This window comes from Monodon monoceros, unplaced genomic scaffold (assembly GCF_005190385.1).
Source record: "Monodon monoceros isolate NGI ecotype Baffin Bay Population unplaced genomic scaffold, NGI_Narwhal_1 Super_Scaffold_21, whole genome shotgun sequence".
NCBI lineage: Eukaryota > Metazoa > Chordata > Mammalia > Artiodactyla > Monodontidae > Monodon > Monodon monoceros.
In genome coordinates this window covers 10,941,275-10,965,433 of record NW_021703778.1, presented here as the reverse complement: position 1 = coordinate 10,965,433, position 24,159 = coordinate 10,941,275, and the positions used below count along the sequence as shown (strand labels likewise).

Below are 24,159 nucleotides of genomic sequence, written 5' to 3'. Positions count from 1 at the left end.
TAATATTAGATTTGCCCTTAATTCATCTGGAATTTATATCTTCCAAGTGTGTATATGGTCAATTGTCCTAATACCATTTATTGAATTGTTTATTTTTTTCCCTACTGGTTTGAAATGTCATTTTTATCATATCCTTCATTCTAATATGCAAGGATCAATTTCTATATACTTCTGTTTCATTAACCAAAAATGTCTATTTCAGCATCAAAACCATACTGTTAAATTATTATAGCTTTTTAGTATGTTTTAGTGTCTGGCAGAGCAAGTCCCAATTTTTTGTTCTTCTAAAAAATTGTCTTGGCTACTTTTGCGCATTTATTCTCCTATCTGGTGGGTTGTTAAGAAGATCAAATGAATTAATACACACAGAACATTTAGAACAGAGCCTGGCATAAGGTAAGCACTCAGTAGATGCTAGCTGTGACTGATTTCTTCCCTTTCCTCCCTCCCTCCCTCCCTTTCTTTCTTCCTTCCCTCCCTCCCTGGAAACAATCACCCCTCAATCCTCCCTAGTACACTGGAGTCTGGAGCTCCCTGGTTTAATGACTCTGGAAAATATGTCTGGGATGGAGAAGGGCAATTAGAGGTCCAACTTCTCCATTCATATGCTTCCCATTGCCTTGCTGCATCCAGACCATTCCTCACTCTACCTTCTAAGAACCTGGTGACAAACTAGTAAGCCTTTCAGGAATCCTGTGGCCTGATGACTCCTCTCTACTCTTTGAAATCAGCCTCCATAGACATTTAGATTTTCAGTTTCTCTATTTTGCTGAGTCAATGCCCTTCCTTAATCAGTTTTATCACCTAAAAAACAACACTGACATCTCTTGCCCACTGAGGTCTTCTCCCTTTCCTGTCGTCCTTGTGGGTATATATATATCTTGTTTATTTCTTTACTGCCGTTTCGCTGGGGTTTCAGGAAAAAAAGGAATTAACTGAATGCATTCAATTCACTGTGTTTAACCATAACATTTTTCTAGTGGTTCAAAAACATCCTTATATTCCTAGGATTGATTTTTTTTTTTTTTTTTTTACACCACTGGTTTTGATTTGAAACTATTTTCTTTGGGATTGTTCATCTGATCTTCATAAGTAAGAATGACCTACAATTTTCCTTTCTTTTGCTACCTTTGTGGATTTTTAAACCCAGTTATACAAGCCTCATATGAGTTGGGTGATTCTTTGTCTTTTTTTCTATATGCTAGAAAGGTCTGTATATGGGTGAATGTATCTATTTTGCTAAGGTTCAGTAGAGCTCAGAATAGGTATTATTTAATCCCCAGTTTACAAACAAGGAACTGGACGCAGCAAGAGTCTGAGTAACTTGCCCAAAGAGGTACTACTAGTAAGTGAAGGAATCCAGTTCAATTCTAGAATTGCCTGAATTGACATTATTCTTGTGTTAATCCCCCCCCCCCCCCCGTCCTCCACAATATTCCTAGAAGGTAGAAGTAACAGTACATCTCTGAGAGTAACATGGAGAAGAAATTGGGTCCTGGTTATACTAATGTAGTAAAATATATAAGCTGAAATGGCTAGGAGAAATCTACATCTTGAAAGAAATATTGGTAGCTGTTGTGTGGATTTATTTAAACAGCAAAGGAAGTCTCTGACGTATATAGTTCAGGCATCCTCAGAAAGAAATATATTGGAAATTTCTAGTTTAGGTGACCTGATCTCCAGGTGCAAAAAAGAGCTCAGCAGGTATGCTGACTACTCAAACAAGAGAATGTGGACTGTTTAGATAATGTTTAGGAAAAAACATAACCGAGGAAGAATAAATATCCTGAATTCCTTTTGAGGAACCGGAAGGGGAAAAGTAAAGAAAACAAATAAACAAAAGAACCACTCTCTCAGCCATTCATTTCCAAAGTCAGAGCAACTTGCTTCATTCAGAATCTATACACGCAAAGGCTTTTCAACATGCTCCGCCTCCACAGATGCCTTAACTTCGCTTTTTCCCTCTTCTTTTCAGCCTTATCCTCCCTCTCAGCTCTTCTCCTGTGCTCAGTAAGGTCGTCAGTACTATATCAAATGGATAGAGAGGCAAACCCCAAACCATTATAAGAAGCTTTAATGATGAAACCGGAGAGCTTCTAATGAAAATGTTGCAAACTGTTGAAAAATTTTTCAAAAATTCTAACATTGATACCAAGTCAGATAACAAGGACAGGTGAATCAGTTCCAGTGTTTTCTTTTTAACCAGCTGTTGATGTAGGGTGTGGGTCCCCGAGTCCTTTAAGCAGCCTGGGGTCAAAGTAGAGGTCACAGGGCAGTCAGAGCTGGTGGCTTGTGTGCCTGTCCCTTGCTTCACCCAGAGCAGCTCCTCTTATCTCTGTTATATTAACGGGTTCAAGGTAAGATGATGGCAGCCAAAAAGTTTGAAAACCCTCATGTCAATATTTTCTTCCTTTGAAATGGACTTGCCTTCTTTTCAGTTCTTGTTCATTTAAATATCCATTTGTTTCTGGGATCATTTTTGTTTAGAAACTCATTCTTACAACCTATGTGGGTGAATTGTGAGAAAGGAACATGGTGACTGGTGAACAGGCAGCTGGTGTCCCCAAGTCCCCTGGGGACCAGACTTCCTGGGTTCCAGTCCCAGCCCCACCTTCTCCTAGTTGTATGACCTTGAGGAAGCTACTTAACCTCTCAGTGCTCCACTGTCCCTGTCTATAAAAAGAGTATGTCAATAGTTCCCACCTCCTAGGGTTACTGGGAGGAGTAAATGAATTAATACGAATTCAGCACTTAGAAAAGTGCCTGGCATGTAATAAGCAGTTCCTAAAGTAAGCCTTGTCTTCTCATCATCTACTTTTAGTCTAAGAAACTTGCACATCTACCTGAGTTTCCTAACATTGACTTTGTGACGATTCTTCGTTCAGTTCACTGAGCACACGGCTGCTATGTGAATGCCTCGTGCTCTGACGTTAGGGTTTCTGAGGCTGACAGCCACCCATGAGGCATGTGGTTAAGAAGGACTCATGGCCTTCTGTTGCCACTTTGCATCATGGTTACAATCTTGATTAAAAACAAGCTCAGTTGTATGGTCCTCTGGGGTTTCTCAGTGACCTCTCCCCAGTTCCCAAGCTGTGATGTCTGAATCTTTAAAGTAGACCATTTCATGGGTATAATAAGCATCATTCCACTCTGCTGTTTTCATCTTTCTCCTCAACAGACAGAAGCCACCTGGAGATGATGCTCAGATCCACTTTTGTCTTTATCAGCTCTTGTCTGTACTCTGTTGGAGCCGTTTATAGTCAGTAAAGAGTTAACCATGAAATTGCTTTACAAGATGGCAGCAGCAGATCTGTAGTAGAACATGAGAATGGGGCTTCCCTGGTTGCGCAGTGGTTGAGAGTCCGCCTGCCGATGCAGGGGACGTGGGTTCGTGCCCTGGTCCGGGAAGATCCCACATGCCGCGGAGCGGCTGGGCCCGTGAGCCATGGCTGCTGAGCCTGCGTGTCCGGAGCCTGTGCTCCGCAACGGGAGACGCCACAGCAGTGAGAGGCCCGTGTACCGCAAAAAAAAAAAAAAAAAAAAAAGAGAGAATGGATGGCTGGTTTCCTGAAAATTTTCCCGGGCCTGGCTCCATTTTTGCCTTGGGGATCATGAGATACCCCAATTCTTTCCTTTAATCCACCATCTCAGCTTAAGGTAATTTAAAATAGACTTACACTACTTGTCAATAACAGAACCTTGACTAAGGTTTCACACCAACTTACAGGAGAAGTCAATATTTGCAAATTATGATAAATATTATTAGGGACAACTTAGTGGTGACACATCATCACTCTTCACTGAGGGACACTCATCACTGTGCTGCATGAGACCCTAGACTTCCCGGCACACAACGTACTGCTTCCTCCTCCATGTCTTAGCTCGTGGTTGCTCCTGTCACACCTCCCCATCTTTCTTCACAGGACTAATTCCTACTCTTCCTTCAAGACTCAGTTCAGGCGTCATCTCTTCTAGGAAGCTTTCCAGGAGTCCCCTGGACGTGATGTGTCCCCATAACGCTCTATGCGTATCTGCATGTCAATAGACCACGTCCAACGGGAACTTTCTGTCAATGCAGCAATTGCCAATGGCATGAGAACTTTAAACAGCTTTATTTGCATCCTAACCGCACCCCCAGTGGCTGGCACACTGTGGCATCCAGTGTTTGCTGAGCTACACTGAAGCATCTGCGTACATGTGTTTGCTATAGTTTTAATACTTCTTCCTCTACCCATGGGAGACACTAAGTGCTCCCAGGCAGCACCTGGTTTCTCTTGCTTTAAGTTCTTTCTGCAGCTGTCCAGGAGACGGAAGGAGCTTACTGCCCAACAGAGACAGAGAAAAACTAAAAACTATAAACAAACACATATGAGAAAATATCTGTAAAGCTCAATTGAAAGGGGCACAAATGAAACTGACTTGAGTAACTTGCAAGATGGGAAGACGGAAAGAATACAGAACCTCCTCTGTGATGTCTGAATGATTCCCACCCAAACTATGTTTCTTTCTTTTTATTACTAGTGTTCTATTATCTCAGTTATCAAAGAGCCTTCTCAGTACTTTGAAAAATCTAAATGTGAAAATCCATGTGAATTCTGAACATGAAAATTATGAAAATATGAATTAGTAAGGTATGTTAATATCAGTCTTTCATTTCATGATTAGTAAAGGATACATTTTAAAGCCAAACTAGCATTTTAACCCAGAAAAAAAAATGTATATGTTAGCATGTACAATTTAGGTCATTTGAAAGAACACATACGTTTTGTATTTCCCGAATTTGGTGTGTAACTTCGCAAGCAGGATGAGACTTTATTCAAGGACAAAATGGCCTTCTGTGTAATGACAATGATTTATTGCTCTATTGTGATTGGTATTCCACACCACCCAGTCTCTAAGAGGAGTACTGGTTAGCTCAGAGTAATCCCCACCCAACAGAGAAAAGCTCTTTTCTTTATGAGAAATAAAGCAATCTTGGGTCAGAAGAAGCGACCACAATGATGAGAAGCTATAGGCTGGTAGGAATAATAAAGGGTCACCAAGAAAAAGGAAAAATGGAGTAGAAGGAAGAAAATGGACCTTTACTTCAATTTATTTATAAAAGACCCCAGGAAAGAGGAAACTCAGTTTAAAAACAGATTCGGTGACTTTGCTTTACATAGACTCTGAAAACTTGAAGCAGGATATCCTTCTGTTTTAAACCTCAGTATGGATTTGTTGTTTTGGTTTAAATTATGTTTTTAAATTATGAGTCAGAAAGAAAAACAAGTTGAACCCTTGACACAACTCAATGACCCCAAAGGACTTCAGTAAAATCTATGTTTTCAAATGTGGATGACCATATCCCAGTGGTGACTATTTCTTTTTTTTTTTTTGCGGTACGCGGGCCTCTCACTGTTGTGGCCTCTCCCGTTGCGGAGCACAGGCTCTGGACGCGCAGGCTCAGCGGCCATGGCTCACGGGCCCAGCCGCTCCGCGGCATGTGGGATCTTCCCGGACCGGGGCACGAACCCACGTCCCCTGCATCGGCAGGCGGACTCTCAACCACTGCGCCACCAGGGAAGCCCGGTGACTATTTCTTGAAAGGTCATTTTCTCCACACAATTTTTTTTTCCCTAGATAACCCAGGGAAGATTCATAATTATAACTTTTAAAAAAAGAACCAAATGGAAATTATTTTTCAACAGTAAAGAAATCTTAAGCCAGCTCTCACAGACCTGTTTTAAGATTGCCAGGGGATGGGACGGTGGACAGGAAGGGCCAAGGGAGAGGACTGGTGGCACATCCTGTGCCAGGGAGACCTCCAAAACACACACTGCTTTCTGGCATTAGACTGGATCTGCCTTTGCTCCCACCCAATTGTACTCTGGGTCCAAAGGGTTCTGCTTCCTCGTGTGACTTCTCAGCTCAAGGTATTTCTGCAGTTGCCCATGCCTGCAGAATGAAGTCTCATTTTGTCATCGCGATGGGCCGGGCCATCCTTAGAGCCAGGCAACAGAGGTCTTGCACATCACAAATACCAAAACACAAAGACATTTGCTTTTTTCTTTTTGGTCTTAAAAGGAAGCTTTGGGGGAGAATTCTGGAATAGTTTGAGCTAATGAGAATTATGCAATAGGGACGTGTGTGCTGAACTGGGCTTTTCCTCCCACCCCTGACCCTCACAGGGCCAAATCTGTGGTGGGGCAGGTGGTGGTGGCCTCCCTTGGGAAGCCGGACAAAGAGGCACTGGTCTATTTTCCAGGTGGCCCTAAATCACCCAAAGCAGGTGCCTCAGAGGCTGGACTCCCCAGATAACTGTGTTCCCTCCCACCTCTCTGCTCAGGAAGTAGGGTCTCAGAGGCATCTGAGTTGGAAAAGAGAGGCATGAAGAATCTCGCTGCCCCAACTCCCTGGAAAGCGTAACCCGGCCAGTCCCATGAGGGGTTCAGGCAGACTCGGTCACCATCCAGGAGCTGGTCCTGGGCCCAGCTGGTGCCCCACCCTGCCTAGCAAGTACACGGCTCTGCTCGGGCTTGTAGGCTGCAGGGGTGAGCGCCGCTCCTGCAGCCTCCAGCTCAGGTGATCTGGCTAGAAACGTGAGCCTGGCCACAGACAAGGCTGTAAAGTTTCAGAACCTTACCTATTTAGGTATATGCTATGGGAATCTCCATTTGTTCGCTTGCCCTGGGCCTCATACACAGTAGGGGCAAGACGAACTTTGAGAACCATTCACCGAGTGCCAGGCGCTACGCTAGGCCCATTGCTTACATGACTCCTAACGAAGTCCTATGAGGTGTGATCCAGCCATTGCGCTACTTGGTACTTAACTGCGGAATTGAACACTTCAGGGCACACAAAAACCTGCACCCTGGCCGCTGTGGGAAGCAGTATGGAGGTTCCTCAGAAAACTAAAAACAGAATCACCATATGATCCAGCGATCCCACTCCTGGGCATATATCCAGAGGAAACTATAATTCAAAAAGATACATGCACCCCTATGTTCATAGCAGCACTATTCACAATAGCCAAGACATGGAAACAACCTAAATGTCCATTGACAGAGGAATGGATAAAGAAGATCTACAAACACACACACACACACACACACACACACACAGGAATACTACTCAGCCATAAAAAAGAGTGAAATAATGCCACTTGCAGCAACATGGATGCAACTAGAGATTATGATATTAAGTGAAGTAAGTTAGAGAAAGACAAATATTATATGATATCACTTACATGCAGAATCTAAAATACAACACAAATGAACCTATCTATGAAACAGAAACAGAATCAAGGACAGAGAATAGACTGGTGGTTGCCAAGGGGTTGGGGGAGGTATGGAGTGGGAGAATGGGGTTCGCAGATGTAAGCCTTTATATATGGAATGGATAAACAACAAGGACCTACTGTACAGCACAGAGAACTACAGTCAATATCCTATGATAAACCATAATGGAAGAGAATATTTTTAAAAAGAATGTATATATATATATATATATATATATATATATATATATATATATAACTGAATCACTTTGCTGTACAGCAGAAATTAATGTGACATGGTAAATCAACTAGACTCCAATAAAAAATATTAAAACTGAAAAAAAAAGAATTAAGGAAAAACTTGCACCTGGATGTTTAGAGCAGTTTTATTCACAACTGCCAAACATGGAAGCAACCGAGATATCCTTCAGTGGGTGAAGAGATAAACAGACTGTGATACATCCAGACAATAGAATATTATGCAGCACTAAAAAGAAATGAGCTATCAAGCCATGAAAAGAAGCTTAAATGCATATTACTAAGTGAAAGAAGCCAATCTGACAAGGGTATATATTGTATGATTCCAACTAAATGACTTTCTGAAAAAGGTGAAACTACAGAGACAGTAAAAAGATTGGTAGTTGCCAGGGATTCAGGAGGAGGAAGAGATGAAAAGGCAGAGCACATTTTTAAGGTGATTTTTAGGGTCGTGAAAATACTCTATGATACCATAGTGATGGATACATATTATTACACATTTATCTAAACCCATTAGAATGTACAACACCAACAGTGAACCCAGTGAGAGCTGCCATTTCTTCTCCTCCGGGTCCGTTTTTGAGTGACATCCTTTCACAAGTGTGGTCCTTGTCATCAAGGTGGTAAAGACCAGTGCCCATCACTGATCTGGTAGTAGTTTTGACAGGTGAAGAAATCAGCCTGGCTGGTGTCATACACGGTCTTCACCATGGTCTTCACCATGTGCCAAGCTTGTGGAATCTTGGTTCCCAGACTGGAGGTTGGGCCCGAGCTCCTGCGGTGGGAGCTCCGAGTCCAAACTGCTGGACTAACAGAGAACGTCAGACCCCAGGGAATATCAATCAGAGTGAGGTCTCCTGGAGGTCCTCATATCAGCACCAGGACCCAGCTCTATTCAACTGCCTGCAAACTCCAGTGCTGCACGTCTCAGGCCAAACAACCAGTAAGACAGGACTACAGCACCACCCATTAAAAAAAAGAAAGAAAGAAACGACAAAAAAATGTGTTACAGATGAAGGAGCAAGGTAAAAACCTACAAGACCAAATAAATGAAGACAAAATAGGTAACCTACCTGAAAAAGAATTCAGAATAATGATAGTAAAGATGATAAAAAATCTCGGAAACAGAATGAAGAAAATACAAGAAACATTTAACAAGGATCTAGAAGAACTAAAGAGCAAACAAACAGTGATGATCAACACAATTAGTGAAATTAAAACTACTCTAGAAGGAATCAATAACAGAATAACTGAGGCAGAAGAATGCGTAAGTGAGCTGGAAGATAAAATGATGGAAATAACTACCAGGGAGCAGAATAAAGAAAAAAGAATGAAAAGAATTGAGGACAGTCTCGGAGACCTCTGGGGCAACATTAAATGCACCAACACTGGAATTATAGGGGTCCCAGAAGAAGAGAAAAAGAAAGGGTCTCAGAAAATATTTGAAGAGATTATAGTCAAAAACTTCCCTCATATGGGAAAGGAAATAGTCAAACAAGTCTAGGAATCACAGAGAGTACCATACAGGATAAATCCAAAGAGAAACACACTGAGACACGTATTAATCAAACTATCAAAAATTAAATACAAAGAAAAAATATTAAAAGCAGCAAGGGAAAAGCAACAAATAACATAAAAGGGAATCCCCACAAGGTTAACAGCTGATTTTTCAGCAGAAACTCTGCAAGCCAGAAGGGAGTTATTTAAAATAATGAAAGGGAAAAACCTACAACCAAGATTACTCTACCCAGCAAGGATCTCATTCAGACTCGATGGAGAAATTAAAACCTTTACAGATAAGCAAAAGTTAAGAGAATTCGGCACCACCAAGCCAGCTCTACAACAAATGCTAAAGGAACTTCTCTAGGCAGGATACACAAGAGAGGGAAAAGACCTAAACAACAAACCCAAAACAATTAAGAAAATGGTAATAGGAACATACATAGCGATAATTACCTTAAATGTAAATGGACTAAATGCTCTAACCAAGAGACATAGACTGGCTGAATAAATACAAAAACAAGACCCATACATATGCTGCTTACAAGAGACCCACTTCAGACCTAGGGACACATACAGACTGAAAGTGAGGGGATGGAAAAAGATATTCCATGCAAATGGAAATCAGAAAAAAGCTGGAGTAGCAATTCTCATATCAGACAAAATAGACTTTAAAATAAAGACTATTACAAGAGACAAAGAAGGACACTACATAATGATCAATGGATCAATCGAAGAAGACATAACAATTGTAAATATTTATGCACCCAACATAGGAGCACCTCAATACATAAGGCAAATGCTAACAGCCATAAAAGGGGAAATCGACAGTAACACAGTCATCGTAGGGGACCCCACTTTCACCAATGGACTGATCAGCCACAATGAAAATAAATAAGGAAAAACAAGCTTTAAATGACACATTAAGCAAGATGGACTTAATTGATATTTATAGGACATTCCATCCTAAAACAACAGAATACACTTTCTTCTCAAGTGCTCATGGAAATTCTCCAGGACAGACCATACCTTAGGTCACAGATCAAGCCTTGGTAAATTTAAGAAAATTGAAATTGTATCAAGAATCTTTTCCAACCACAACCTTATGAGACTAGATATTAATTACAGGAAACAAAACTGTAAAAAATACAAACACGTGGAGGCTAAACAATATGCAACTAAATAACCAAGAGATCACTGAATAAGTCAAAGAGGAAATGAAAGAATACCTAGAAACAAATGACAATGAAAACATGATGACCCAAAACCTATGGGATGCAGCCAAAGCAGTTCTATGAGGGAAGTTTATAGCAATACAATCCTACCTCAAAAAACAAGAAACATCACAAATAAACAACGTAACCTTACACCTAAAGCAATTAGAGAAAGAAGAACAAAAAAACCCCAAAGTTAGCAGAAGGAAAGAAATCATAAAGATCAGATCAGAAATAAATGAAAAAGAAATGAAGGAAATGATAGCAAAGATCAATAAAATTAAAAGCTGGTTCTTTGAGAAGATAAACAAAATTGATACACCATTAGGCAGACTCATGAAGAAAATAACGGAGAAGACTCAAATCAACAGAATTAGAAATGGAAAAGGAGAAGTAACAACTGACACTGCAGAAATACAAAGGATCATGAGAGATTACTACAAGCAACTATACGCCAATAAAATGGACTACCTGGAAAAAATGGAAAAATTCTTAGAAAAGCACAACCTTCCGAGGCTGAACCAGGAAGAAATAGAAAATATAAACAGACCAATCACAAGCACTGAAATTGAAACTGTGATTAAAAATCTTCCAACAACAAAAGCCCAGGACCAGATGGCTTCACAGGCGAATTCTTTCAAACATTTAGAGAAGAGCTAACACCTATCCTTCTCAAACTCTTTCAAAACATAGCAGAGGGAGGAACACTCCCAAACTCATTCTACGAGGCCACTATCACCCTGACACCAAAACCAAAGATGTCACAAAGAAAGAAAACTACAGGCCAATATCTCTGATGAACATAGATGCAAAAATCCTCAACAAAATACTAGCAAACAAAATCCAACAGCACATTAAGAGGATCATACACCATGGTCAAGTGGGGTTTATTCCAGGAATGCAAGGATTCTTCAATATACGCAAATCAATCAATGTGATACACCATATTAACAAACTGAAGGATAAAAACCATGTGATAATCTCAATAGATATAGAAAAAAGCTTTCAACAAAACTCTACACCCATTTATGATAAAAACTCTCCAGAAAGTAGGCATAGAGGGAACTTACCTCAACATAATAAAGGCCATATATGACAAACCCACAGCCAACATCATTCTCAATGGTGAAAAACTGAAACCATTTCCTCTAAGATCTGGAACAAGACAAAGTTGCCCACTCTTGCCACTAATTGCTCAGCATAGTTTCAGAAGTTTTAGCCACAGCAATCAGAGAAGAAACGGAAATAAAAGGAATCCAAGTCAGAAAAGAAGTAAAACTGTCACTGTTTGCAGTAGACATGATACTATACATAGAGAATCCTAAAAATGTTACCAGAAAACTGCTAGAGCTAATCAATGAATTTGGTAGAGTAGCAGGATACAAAATTAATGCACAGAAATCCCTTGAATTCCTATACACTAACGATAAAAAATCTGAAAGAGAAATTAAGGAAACACTCCCATATATCATTGCAACAAAAAGAATAAAATACCTAGGAATAAACCTACCTAAGGAGACAAATGACCTATATGCAGAAAACTATAAGACACTGATGAAAGAAATTAAAAATGATACAAACAGATGGAGAGATATACCATGTTCTTGGATTGGAAGAATCAACATTGTGAAAATGACTGTACTACCCAGAGCAATGTACAGATTCAATGCAATCCCTATCAAACTACTAATGGCATTTTTCACAGAACTAGAACAAAAAATTTCACAATTTTTATGGAAATACAAAAGACTCTGAATAGCCAAAGCAATCTTGAGAAAGAAAAACGTAGCTGGAAGAATCAGGCTCCCTGACTTCAGACTATACTACAAAGCTACAGTAATCGACACAGCATGGTACTGGCACAAAGACAGAAATATAGATCAATGGAAGGATAGAAAGCACAGAGATAAACCCATGCACATATGGTCACCTTATCTTTGATAAAGGAGGCAAGAATATACAATGGAGAAAAGACAGCCTCTTCAATAAGTGGTTCTGGGAAAATTGGACAGCTACATGTAAAAGAATGAAATTAGAACACTCCCTAACACCATACACAAAAATAAACTCAAAATGGATAAAAGACCTAGATGTAAGGCCAGACACTATAAAACTCTACAACGAAAACATAGGCAGAACACCCTATGACATAAATCACAGCAAGATCCTTTTTGACCCACCTCCTAGAGAAACGGAAATAAAAACAAAAATAAACAAATGGGACCTAATGAAACTTAAAAACTTTTGCACAGCAAAGGAAACCGTAAACAAGATGAAAAGACAACCCTCAGAATGGGAGAAAATATTTGCAAATAAAGCAACTGACAAAGGATTAATCTCCAAAATTTACAAGTAGCTCATGCAGCTCAATATCAAAAAAACAAACAACCCAATCCAAAAATGGGCAGAAGACCTAAATAGACATTTCTCCAAAGAAGGTATACAGATTCCTAACAAACACATGAAAGGATGCTCAACATCACTAATCATTAGAGAAATGCAAATCAAAACTACAATGAGCTATCACCTCATATCAGTCAGAATGGCCATCATCAAAAAAATCTACAAACAATAAATGCTGGAGAAGTGTGGAGAAAAGGGAACCATCTTGCACTGTTGGTGGGAATGTAAACTGATACAACCACTACGCAGAACAGTATGGAGTTTCCTCAAAAACCTAAAAATAGAACTAGCATACGACACAGCAATCCCACTACTGGACATATACCCTGAGAAAACCATAATTCAAAAAGAGTCATGTACAACAATGTTCATTGCAGCACTATTTACAATAGCCAGGACATGGCAGCAACCTAAGTGTCCACCGACAGATGAATGGATAAAGAAGATGTGGTACATATATACAATGGAATATTACTCAACCATAAAAAGAAAGGAAATTGAGTTATTTGTAGTGAGGTGGATGGACCTAGAGTCTGTCATACAGAGTGAAGTTAAGTCAGAAAGAGAAAAACAAATAATGTATGCTAACACATATATATAGAGAGAGAATGTAAAAAAAAAAAATGGTTCTCATGAACCTAGGGGCAGGACAAGAATAAAGACACAGACTTAGAGAATGGACTTGAGGACATGGGGAGGGGGAAGGGTAAGCTGGGACGAAGTGAGAGAGCGGCATGGACATATATATACTACCAAATGTAAAACAGATAGCTAGTGGGAAGCAGCTGCACGACATAGGGAGATCAGTTTGGTGCTTTTTGACCACCTAGGGGGTGGGATAAGGAGGGTTGGAGGGAGATGCAAGAGGGAGGGGATATGGGGATATACGTATGCATATGGCTGATTTACTTTGTTATATAGCAGAAACTAACACAACACTGTAAAGCAATTATACTCCAATAAAGATGTTTAAAAAAATTGAAAGGCAAATCATTATGATACAGAGTGAAGAAAGCACTTCTTAAGTAAAACACCATAAAGAAAAAAAAAAAAGTGAACCCTACTGTGAACTATGGACTTTGGGTGATGATGAATCAATGTGGGTTCATCAGCTGTAACCCAGGTGCCACTCTGGTCAGGGATGTTGAAAACGGGAGAGGTAAGTGTGTGTGGAGGTGGTGGGTACACAGGAACTCTCTGTCCTTTCCCCTGGATTTTGCTGTGAACCTGAAACTGCTCTAAAATATAAAAAAATCTTAAAAATCTTATGAGGCAACAGGTAACTTAAATAAAGTGTAAATAATTTTGCGAAAGGTCCCACAGCTGGAAAGTGATGGAGCTGAAGACAGAGCAGAGACTGACCCTCTGCCTTGCTCCAAGGCCTCCATCTATCCAAAACGTCCTACAGAAGCGACCTTTCTGTGTGACTTGACCCTCTACTCCTTCTGCACATGAATCACCTGGGCAGGTTGTGATCCTGTCTGGGGTGGGGCCCGACAGCCTGCATTTCTAACGAGCTCCCTGGCAACAGGGATGGGGCAGGTCCAGAGGGGACACTCTGAGTTGCCGGGGTCTGTGTTCCACCCACACCAACCTGCTGCCTGAGTCCAGTGCACACCCTGCGTTTTATCATCACCGGTGATTACTGATGCTCCCTCCACCAAGAGTGTCTTTCTGCCACACCTCTGCTTGTCCAAGATCATAATCTCCCTTAGATATACAAATTAAAGCCTACTCTCATGATCAATTATCACCTGACCCTCGCCTCCCACCCCCACCCCCCCCACCCACCCCCCCACCCACCCCCGCCAACAGCCAGAGTCACTTTCTCCCTCTGATGTGCTTCCCTCGTCTTCAGCGCCATTTCACACAGCGCTTGCTTCTTCCTTGTTAACTGGCGTCTCCCTGCTCGTTGACTGTGCATCTGTTCACTTCTGCTGTTTTGAAAGCATCTTGAGGAGAGGGACTCCCTTTCATCTTTATAGGTTCCTTTACACTGAGCAGGGCTTTGTATGCAGAAAGGAACATGACCCTCCCTTGCCCCCTTCCTTATCTTCCTGATATTGGCCCTCTCTTCTATCAAATAGGACAATAACACCCACACATTTGGATTGTTGTGAGGTTTAAATTCAATGTCATACGTAAAATGCCTCACCCACAGTAAGCTCCTGATAAGTATTTATTGAACTGGATTTTCCTCTTTTATTATCTGAATAAGGAAAGGATGTGGGCGTGGAGGTGAGTTAATGACAGAGCCAGGCCTGGTACCAGGTATCTTAACCTTTATTCTAGTCTAGTCATTTTTCCACTGTATCAAGCTCTATTTTGGTTATGTGAGTAACTCCCAGTCATTCGTGTGACTAAAATTTATCGCTAGTTACAGAAGAAACCTAGAATATTGTTTCCTGGTTCACATTTTCTGTACGATTTCACTGGCTAAAGTTCAGAAAGAGCTTACAAATAAAAGACACTGATGTATCCTCACATCTTGGTAAACGATAAAGTAACATAATATATTTAATATCCATCTATAATGTAATGGTATGTCTATGTAACTCAAAACAACCAAATTTAAAAATAGGAAATGGTTCCAGATTAAACATGATCATACAAGAGAAAATGAATGATTATGATCAACCAGAGTGATTACCTTCACCAATTACTCACTGGGACACCTTGGCAAGCTCACTTGATTTCTCATTTACTTCATCTGGAAAATGCACACACTACCAACCTCCTTACTCGCTTCTCAGCGTTCATGTGATGAGCCAAAAATCGCCAATTTATGCAAATGCTATGAAAAATATAGCAAACTTTCTATGTGCAAAAAATCATTCACAGTATCTTCGGGCATAATCCTGAGCTGAGGGGAAAGGCAACATATAGAAAGTGGAAGACTTGGGGAGGACCAATTATTAAGTATTTCATCTACTATTAGTACTTTTTAGATTGATGGTCTTTGCTCCACGTATCTAAATGAGACAGACATGAGTCATATGTGAGGAGGCTGGAGAGCAGAATGCTTCTAGGGCCACCTTCCCTTTTTCAGAATAAGAAAAGATGGTTTATTTGATGTAGGCATGTTGATTGGCAGTGCAGGCTTGCAAATTCCTTCGGTATTGAGTCATGTCTTCAAAACTGGGTGGGGCGCTGAGTTATGAAGTTTTTTTCTTTTCCTCTGGAAGCCAGGGCTTGGAAGTAGCTGAAGAGGTCATGTGAACTAAATTGGGTGGTCTCGGGAAAATTCCGTATAAACAGCACTGCTCATCTAAAAGTAGCCCAAAACGCTGCACATCTGTCTGTCCATATAAAACAAACAGAATCTGGACTCCATTAATGTGCCTGAGGAATAAATTATTCTCTAATAAATGTTCTTATAATCACAGTGGAGAGGAAGGTCGAGGACAGCAAAGGAAATGAGACTCCGCTGCACCGATCTGTTGGGGAAGCCTGGAGGAGGAGTGAGAGGAGGAAGAAGTCCACAGCTGTGTCTGATGCAAGAGAGGCCGTGCCTTCTCTAAAGATGGGGCGTGTAGAGGCTCCGGGAGGGTACCTTATTCTAGACTGCCAAGGAGAATGCCAAATCACCCTGGGAGGGGGCTTTTGCTCTTAGCTTTTGCCGGATGATCCAAGGACAACTCAATGAGACATTCAACTGAGCTCTAGACCCAATGACCTCTGTGCCCTGAAGGTCACAATGTCCCCATGACAAGGGCTACTGAGCTCCAGCAACTATGGAACAGGGCACTTGGGCTGTCGGGTTTTTGCATCCAGATATTGCAAATGCACGAAATACCTACTTTTCTCTACCTTTGCCCTGTCGAATATTTGCTGTCATTGGCTGATGAGCACAAGGGCCCTTGTTTGGTTGGTTTTTTTTTGCGGTACGCGGGCCTCTCACTGTCGTGGCCTCTCCCGTTGCGGAGCACAGGCACCGGACGCGCAGGCTCAGCGGCCATGGCCCACGGGCCCAGCCGCTCCGCGGCATGTGGGATCCTCCCAGACCGGGGCACGAACCCGTGTCCCCTGCATCGGCAGGCGGACTCTCAGCCACTGCGCCACCAGGGAAGCCCAGGGCCCTTGTTTTGTAAGGGGAGAAAGAGAAGTCTGATTGACTCAGAGGTGGTGGGGAAGAGAGAAGAGGAGGCTGGAGGGTGATGTGGCCTCTGTTCCCTGTCTGGCTCCCTGGACTGCATTTGAGCCCTGCTGCTGAAGGACTGAACTGCTTTCATTATAGACTGTAAGATTCTTGCAGGGGTGAGAGGTCTGAGGCACGGTAGGCTCAGAATTGTCTGGGGCGCCCTGCCTCTGTGAGAAACCTGGCCCGGCCCTGGGACCCAGAGGGTTGGCACTCTCACAATAGGGGCCATTAGCGAAGGCTTCACTAACGATGCTAGAAGAGGCTTCTCAGGCACAGACGGAGTAGGGGCTGACCGAGGAGGCGGCAGATGCGTTGTGGTAAGTGCAGCTGACAGACTGATTTGTGTACCCATGTGAGGACCCATTTGGGGACCCTCAGAAATCACTGAAGATTACATTCTTCATTGGGCAGATGGGAAACGTTCAACCCCAATTCAATGTACTTTCGGCGTACTCATATGTGGATCCGATTTTGTATTTACCGACTGGTAATGCCAAAGGTCAAAGCGACACAGAAAATGACATTTGGGTTTTGGAAATTTCAGGTATTTATTTGGCATTTATATAATCTTCCTCTGGCTATGCCACATTCACTTGCTGTAAAAGTCACGATGTCTTTAACACAATGGAGTTCGTGAAGCTATTTCCTAATACACCTTGCTTTCCTAATTTTAAAAAATGTTAAGGCAATGATTTTTATTACTGTTGTAGCTTCAAAATTTCATTATACTTTGGATAAGGCTCTGCGACTTCTGTTTCTTGTCAAGACAGAATAAAAAAGACAAGATTTACTCTCTTGCAAGTCACACAAAGTTTTTGGTTTCCGAGCGCATATACAAACTATGTTTACACTATATTGTACTCTATTAAGTGTGCTATTTAGCATTATGTCTAAAAAAAGAACTATGCACATACCTTAATTTAAAAATACTTTGCTCCTAAAAAATGTTAACCTTCAGCGAGCTGTAATATTTTTGCTGGTGGAGGGTCTTATTTCAACATTAATGGCGGCTGACCTATCAGGGTGACGGTGGCTGAAGGTTGGAGAGGCTGTGGCAACTTCTTAAAATGAGACCGCAGTGACGTCTGCCGCATCGATTGACTCTTCCTTTCAAGCACAATTTCTCTGGAGCGCGCAATGCTGATTGATAGCATCTTACCCACCGTAGAACTTCTTTCTAAACTGATGACAATCCTCTCAAACCTTGCTGCTGCTTTATCAACTAACTTTATGTAATATTCTAAATCCTGCGCTATCATTTCAACAATTAAGTTTGCCATCTTATATGGGTGCAGTTCACGGTGCTTCAAAATAATTCAATAGTAACATCAAAGATCACTGATCACAGATCACCATAACAAGTATAATGATATGAAAAAGTTTGAAGAATTATGAGACTTAGCAAAATGTGACACAGAGACACAAAGGGAGCAAATGCTGTTGGAAAAACGGTGCCAACAGGCTTACTTGACACAGGGTTGCCACAAACTTCAATTTGTAAAAAGTGTACTATCTGCAAAACTAAATAAAGTGAAACAATAAAACGAGCTTATGCCTGTATGTTGTTTTAAGCTGTTAAATCTGTAGTAATTTGTCATGCAGCAATAGAGAAGCCATACAACTGAATAGGATTAATGGCAGTTGGGACATTGCAGAAGAAATGATTAGTGAACTTGATGACAACAACAGAGTATCCAAAATGGAACAGAGAAAAAAGAATTAAAAAAAAACAAAACAAAAGGATCATCAAAGAGATGTGGAACAATTTTAGGATATGGCTTAATAGACATGTAATTAGAGTCCCTGAAAACGAGGAGTGGGGAAAAAACAATTAGAAGAAATAATGGCTGAATAACTTCCATGTTTGATGAAAAGTATAAGTCCACAGATCTAAGAAGCTCAATGAAATCCAAGTACAAGCAACATGAAGAAAACTACACCAAAGCATAAAAGTAATAATGACAATATATTTCTGATTAGAAACAAATCAAGTGAGGAAATAATGGAAAAACACATTTAAAGTACTGAAAAAGAACTGTCAACCTAGAACTCTATACCCCCCAAAATTATCATTCAAAAACTGAGGGTGGAACAAAGATGGTTTCAGACAAACAAAAGCTGAAATAATTCATCACCAGCAGAGCTGTACTACGAAAACTGTTAAAGGAAGAACTTCGGACAGGAGGAAAATGATTATGAGAAGGGAATGTGGATCTGCACAAAGAAATGAAAAGCACTGGAAATGGTAACTACATGAGTAAATATAAAAGATTTTTTTCTCTTAGTATTTAAGTCTTTTTAAAAACAAAAACTTTTAATTTTGGAATAACTTCAGACTTACAGAAAAGTTGCAAAGTTAGTAGAAGATATTTGGATATATGCTGCCTTCAGAACCAACTTCACATATTAAGAAACAAAGTGGTTAAAAGCAAAAGGAAAGAGAAACATATAACATCAGTATTCATTAAAGAAATACAAACTAAAATACAATGAGATACCTTTATTCCTTTGAATGGCTAAAATGAAAAACCATACCAAATGTTGGTGAGAATGTAGAGCAACTGGAACTCTCGCACACTGCTGAAGGGGACATAAAACGGTGCAGCCGCTTTGAAAAACAGTTGAGCAGTTTTTAAGAAAGTTAAATATGTGTCTGCTATAAAGTCCAGGCATTCACCACTAGGTATTTACCCAGGAGAAAAGAAAGCTCATGTCCACACAAGGGCTGTTACAGACGTTCATAGCAGCTGTATCTGTAACAGCCCCACCCAAGTGAAAACTGCCGCCATGTCCAACAACAGGTGCCAAGGAGGCGGGCTCAAAGGGGGTGCTGTGCACTAGGACACGGAAATGCCTCACACTGTCAAGTATCCTGTGCTAAGTGTGCTGTGCCCATGTGTGCCTGTAACACTGCTTGCTGACTGGCCATTTTCAAAGAGGACTTCACATCTGGTTGAAGTATTAGAAAATGTAAAAAAAACAAAAACAAAGCAAAAAACCAAAATGAAAAACTCAGTTTAAAAAAATCAATCAGGGACTTCCCTGGTGGCGCAGTGGTTAAGAATCCGCCTGCCAATGCAGGGGACACGGGTTCGAGCCCTGGGCCGGGAAGATCCCACGTGCCGCGGAGCAACTAAGCCCGTGCGCCACAACTATTGAGCCTGTGCTCTAGAGCCCGCAAGCCACAGCTACTGAGCCTACATGCCACAACTACTGAAGCCCGTGCACCTAAAGCCCGTGCTCCACAACAAGAGAAGCCACTGCAATGAGAAGCCCGTGCACCGCAACAAAGAGTAGCCCCCGCTCGCCGCAACTGGAGAAAGCCTGCACACAGCAATGAAGACCCAACACAGCCAAAAATAAATAAATTTTTAAAAATAAAATTAAAAATCAATCAACAGTTTTGATTAATGTTACATAATTTACACCCTACTGTGGCCAAAAGTTCTAGGAAGCTGCTCCAAGTGCTCTAACTCCGCTTCCACCATACAGACCAACAAGGCCAACATCTTTCAGATGTGCTTTTAAATCCCATTCAAGTTGCCAGGGTTCTGATTAAGTCACACATTTTATGTAAAACTTCTGGCCTCCTTCTCTTTACTCACCACCATCTGTTTCTTCTGCATGTTCACCCCTGATTCTCATCTGCTCAGACTGGCTGTGCACTATGGTTTTTACCCCTACAGTCAAAATAAATTCTCTTCTCCTCCCATTTATCTAATGATTAATGCCGCCAGGGCCAATTAGGTAGTGTAGCTGTGGTTCTGTGCTCACAGGCCCTTCCAGCACACCTAACTCAACAGCTGAAATTTAATAACAAATTGTGGGTGTTATAAATACACTGGTCCACAGTGGAAAGGGACTGAGGTATTTCAGGAGGCAAGAGGCAATGAAAGCAATATTCTTCTTCACTAGAAAACTAACATTTCAGATTCTATTAAAGCACTAGTTATTTCTGGAGCATTAAAGACCTAAAAGCAGATTTTGCTACCACTGGCAGACATGGCTAGATATTAAGGATGCATTAATGATTCCCAAACCTGCCACATAGGACGTTCAATTTTTATAACTCTGGTTTTTATTTGGCTAAGAAGAACGGGAGGAAGGAGTTTCCAAAGTCTCTTAAAACCCTGGGATTTAGCTTATCAATAGATAATAAAATCCACCCAAACTCTGATCATATAACATCCCTCTTCATAATGGCACTTCTGACTGAAGTGCCACAAAATGGAAGTAGCACATCCTATATTACATAATGAGAGAAAACTCACTTAAAATTCAAATGTAACTTTCAAATATACAATACTATTACTAGTATTATTATTAACTATAGTCAACAGGCTGTAGGTTATATCATGCTAAGAGAGTACATCTTAGAAGTTCTCATAAGAAGAAAAAAATTTGTAACTGTGTGGCAATGGATATTAACTGGACTTACTGTGGAGATCATTAAAAAAAAATGCAAATGCAATTCAGAAGGAAAGTATCCAAACTGAAAAAAAGAAAAAAAGTTTTCATGGGTCCATCTCTTAATTAAATAACCATATATATTAATAGAGTTTTTGGATTCTTCTTATTTTCTTATAAACTAGAAACATGTTTTGTTAACTTATAATATTATTAATAGCTACCCTTTATTGTGATAGATGCTGTGCTGTGTTTTACTTGCTTTATGTCATTTTCTAGATGAGAAAATGGCATCTTAGTTAAATAGCTGGTCCAAGCTCACTTACTTATTGACAGGGCCAGAATGGGAACCCAGGCCTGCCCATGGCAGAGTTCTCACACTTGACCATTATAGTGAACTTCATGAAAATGATACAAATTTGGGAATTCCCTGGTGGTCCAGTGATTAGGGCTCAGCACTTCCACTCTGGGGCCCAGGTTTGATCCCTGGTTGGGGAACTAAGATCCTGCAAGACATGCGGCGTGGCCAAAAGTAAAAATTAAAAAAAGATACAAATTAACACTAATGAAGTTGGCAATGCTACTGGCAGCAGTGCTCCAAAATGAAGGCCTGAGGGCTCCTTCCTTATCATGTCCACTGGAAATGTGAGAGGGTCAAGGCAGAGGAAGCGCAGACGCTGCTTGTCTCCTGATAACATTTCTGCGGCCCTCAAAGGAAGCATCAAAATACGGCAGCTCTGATGGCCCTTTGGCTGTTGGCACTGCTGCTTAAGCTGTGAGTCATGCTCTTGGGCCTCTGCCTCTGTGGACCCCGACTGCTTGTTCTTCACCCAGAATCTCTGGGGAGGAGGGAAGGTGAGTTTTGCTCCATCACGGTCGCATGTAGTCACGGGAATACAGTGGTTTCTTCTCCCACCTCCTGCAGCTCAGGGTTCTGTGAAAGCACCGTGGTGCCAACCTAGGCTTGGAGATGAGGCAAAGCTGCTGAAACGTGGGTTCCCACTTACCCAGAGCAGCTCCACTGTTGAGGTTCTAGGGAAGATATCACTTAAAAAGTTTCAGTGCTGAAAGAAAAGTTTGAGAACCACCAGGCTGCTGGGAGACAGCACAGTTCAGTGGTTGAGATCATGGCTTGGTAGCTTGATAACATGGGTTCAAGTCCAGGTTCAACCACTCCTGGTCTACGTGCCCCACGGAGCAAGTTAATCCACTCTCTGAACCTCAAACCTGTTCTGGCTCCAGAATAGGAATCAGTGGTTGTTATTAACACTACCGTCTGGCCCTATTAGTAGGTGAAGAACTAGAGGGAACTGGGTTAAAATTCAGGAGAAGGGGAAATAGTTTCTGGTTTGTGAAAGATTTGGGGCCTGGCTACCCAGTCAGGTCTGAAGTTAAAAGTCTACCTGTGTTATGTCTTCTAATGATAAAACTCTCCTGTTATAATTATAAAATCTGAGGTCTAGAGAAGTTGTGACTTATACCAAGATTAAATTAGAAACGTATATTCTATAAACTATTCTGTGTCCATGTACTTTTTTCCTTTCTTCTGGAAATCTCTAAACTTTCTTATTCAAATAGATAAAGTAGTTTTCTACATATGAGGGGACCTGATGTAAGCTTAGGGGAAAGCTGTAGTTCTGGAACACAAGTGAAAGAAGGCCTGAAAGTCTATGAGGGATAGAGTTGAAGCTGGCCAAAATATATATATATACATATATATTTAAATATAGAAATATGTATTTAATACTTAATATATAGATATATATTACTTATAATAGACTGGTTAAAATGAAAATCAACATGGCTTAATGCAATCTTTTTAACCCACTACATTAATAATAATGATATACTAGTAGACTTTATTAAAAAATTTTTTCACAGAGTAATTCTCAGACCAATGGAAGCTAGGACAACACATACTTAATCTAAAAATAAAATGAAAATAGTGCCTCCCCCTTCTTTCTTATTCTGTGCTGTCATAGTGAAAAATCTCAAGCATCAGCTCTCTTTGGCCACATCACACTCACACTGCAATATGCAGAGAAGGGGCTGGACAAAAAGGCACAGAAGCCAATGGCACGTGCCCTGAAGGATGCTTCCTGAAGCCTTTAATTGTGAGACCTGGCCTTTCTTCACTCGAGCCCCTTCATGAGAATCCCAGAGTTCACTAAGTTCAACTTCTGACAATGTAATGCTAGATTTAGTCTGTTCGTAATGGAAGGGAGGGAAAAACGTGAGAGCAAACACACCCTATTTGGAACCGCGACAGAGGAAGGACAGAACGTGAGTCATTCCACCTGCAAGGAGGGGCACTGTGCCTCTGTGAAATCCAAGGTCATTCCAACTCCATACCAGGAGAAACTACTGTGAACGCGTTAAAAAATCGAGAGCAATCTGGGTCAAAAGAAAGTCTCTTTAGGGTCGGTTTCCCTGCCAGAGAAAGGGCTTTCCCATCTGCCCTTCAGTCACCACGTCTAAACTTAACAAATCCGGACAAATGAAAGCAGAAATGCTCCTGCTACCTTCTATGTTTGCTTGATGCTTTTTCTCTTCTCCTCCTCTCAGAACGAAGAGGGTTGCTGGCATTTTGGATCAAAATTAGGCAAGTGATGTTCTGACAGAACCCTCTGACAGCAGGAAACTCTGTTAGCATTTTGATAGCGTGAGTCAGTCAGCCACGGAGGCCCAGTGGAGTGATAACAGTGCCACCAGCATGAGGCTCTACAACGTGAGGGAAATTCAGGACTTCTTTGTAAGAATGACCTGTTTTTCCCAAGAAGTACAAACTGAAAAAACAGTGAGTTGGCACTTTTTGCCTATGAAATTGAGAAACATATTAAATAGAATGACAATATCCCGAGGTGGTGACACTGTGAAAACAACAGACACTTTCATGAACCGCCGCTGGGAATACACATTAAATGCAACTGTTTGACAGGGAAATCGGGCGATAAGGTATCAAAAGCTTTCAAAGGGCACAC

General features: G+C 41.1%; 1 protein-coding gene across 6 annotated transcripts in view; it reads right to left on the bottom strand.

Moving 5' to 3' along the window:
* Nucleotides 1-24,159, bottom strand: part of PRTFDC1 (phosphoribosyl transferase domain containing 1) — a 91,973-nt gene that overhangs the window by 20,447 nt on the left and 47,367 nt on the right. The gene's annotated exons all lie outside the window — the stretch shown is intronic.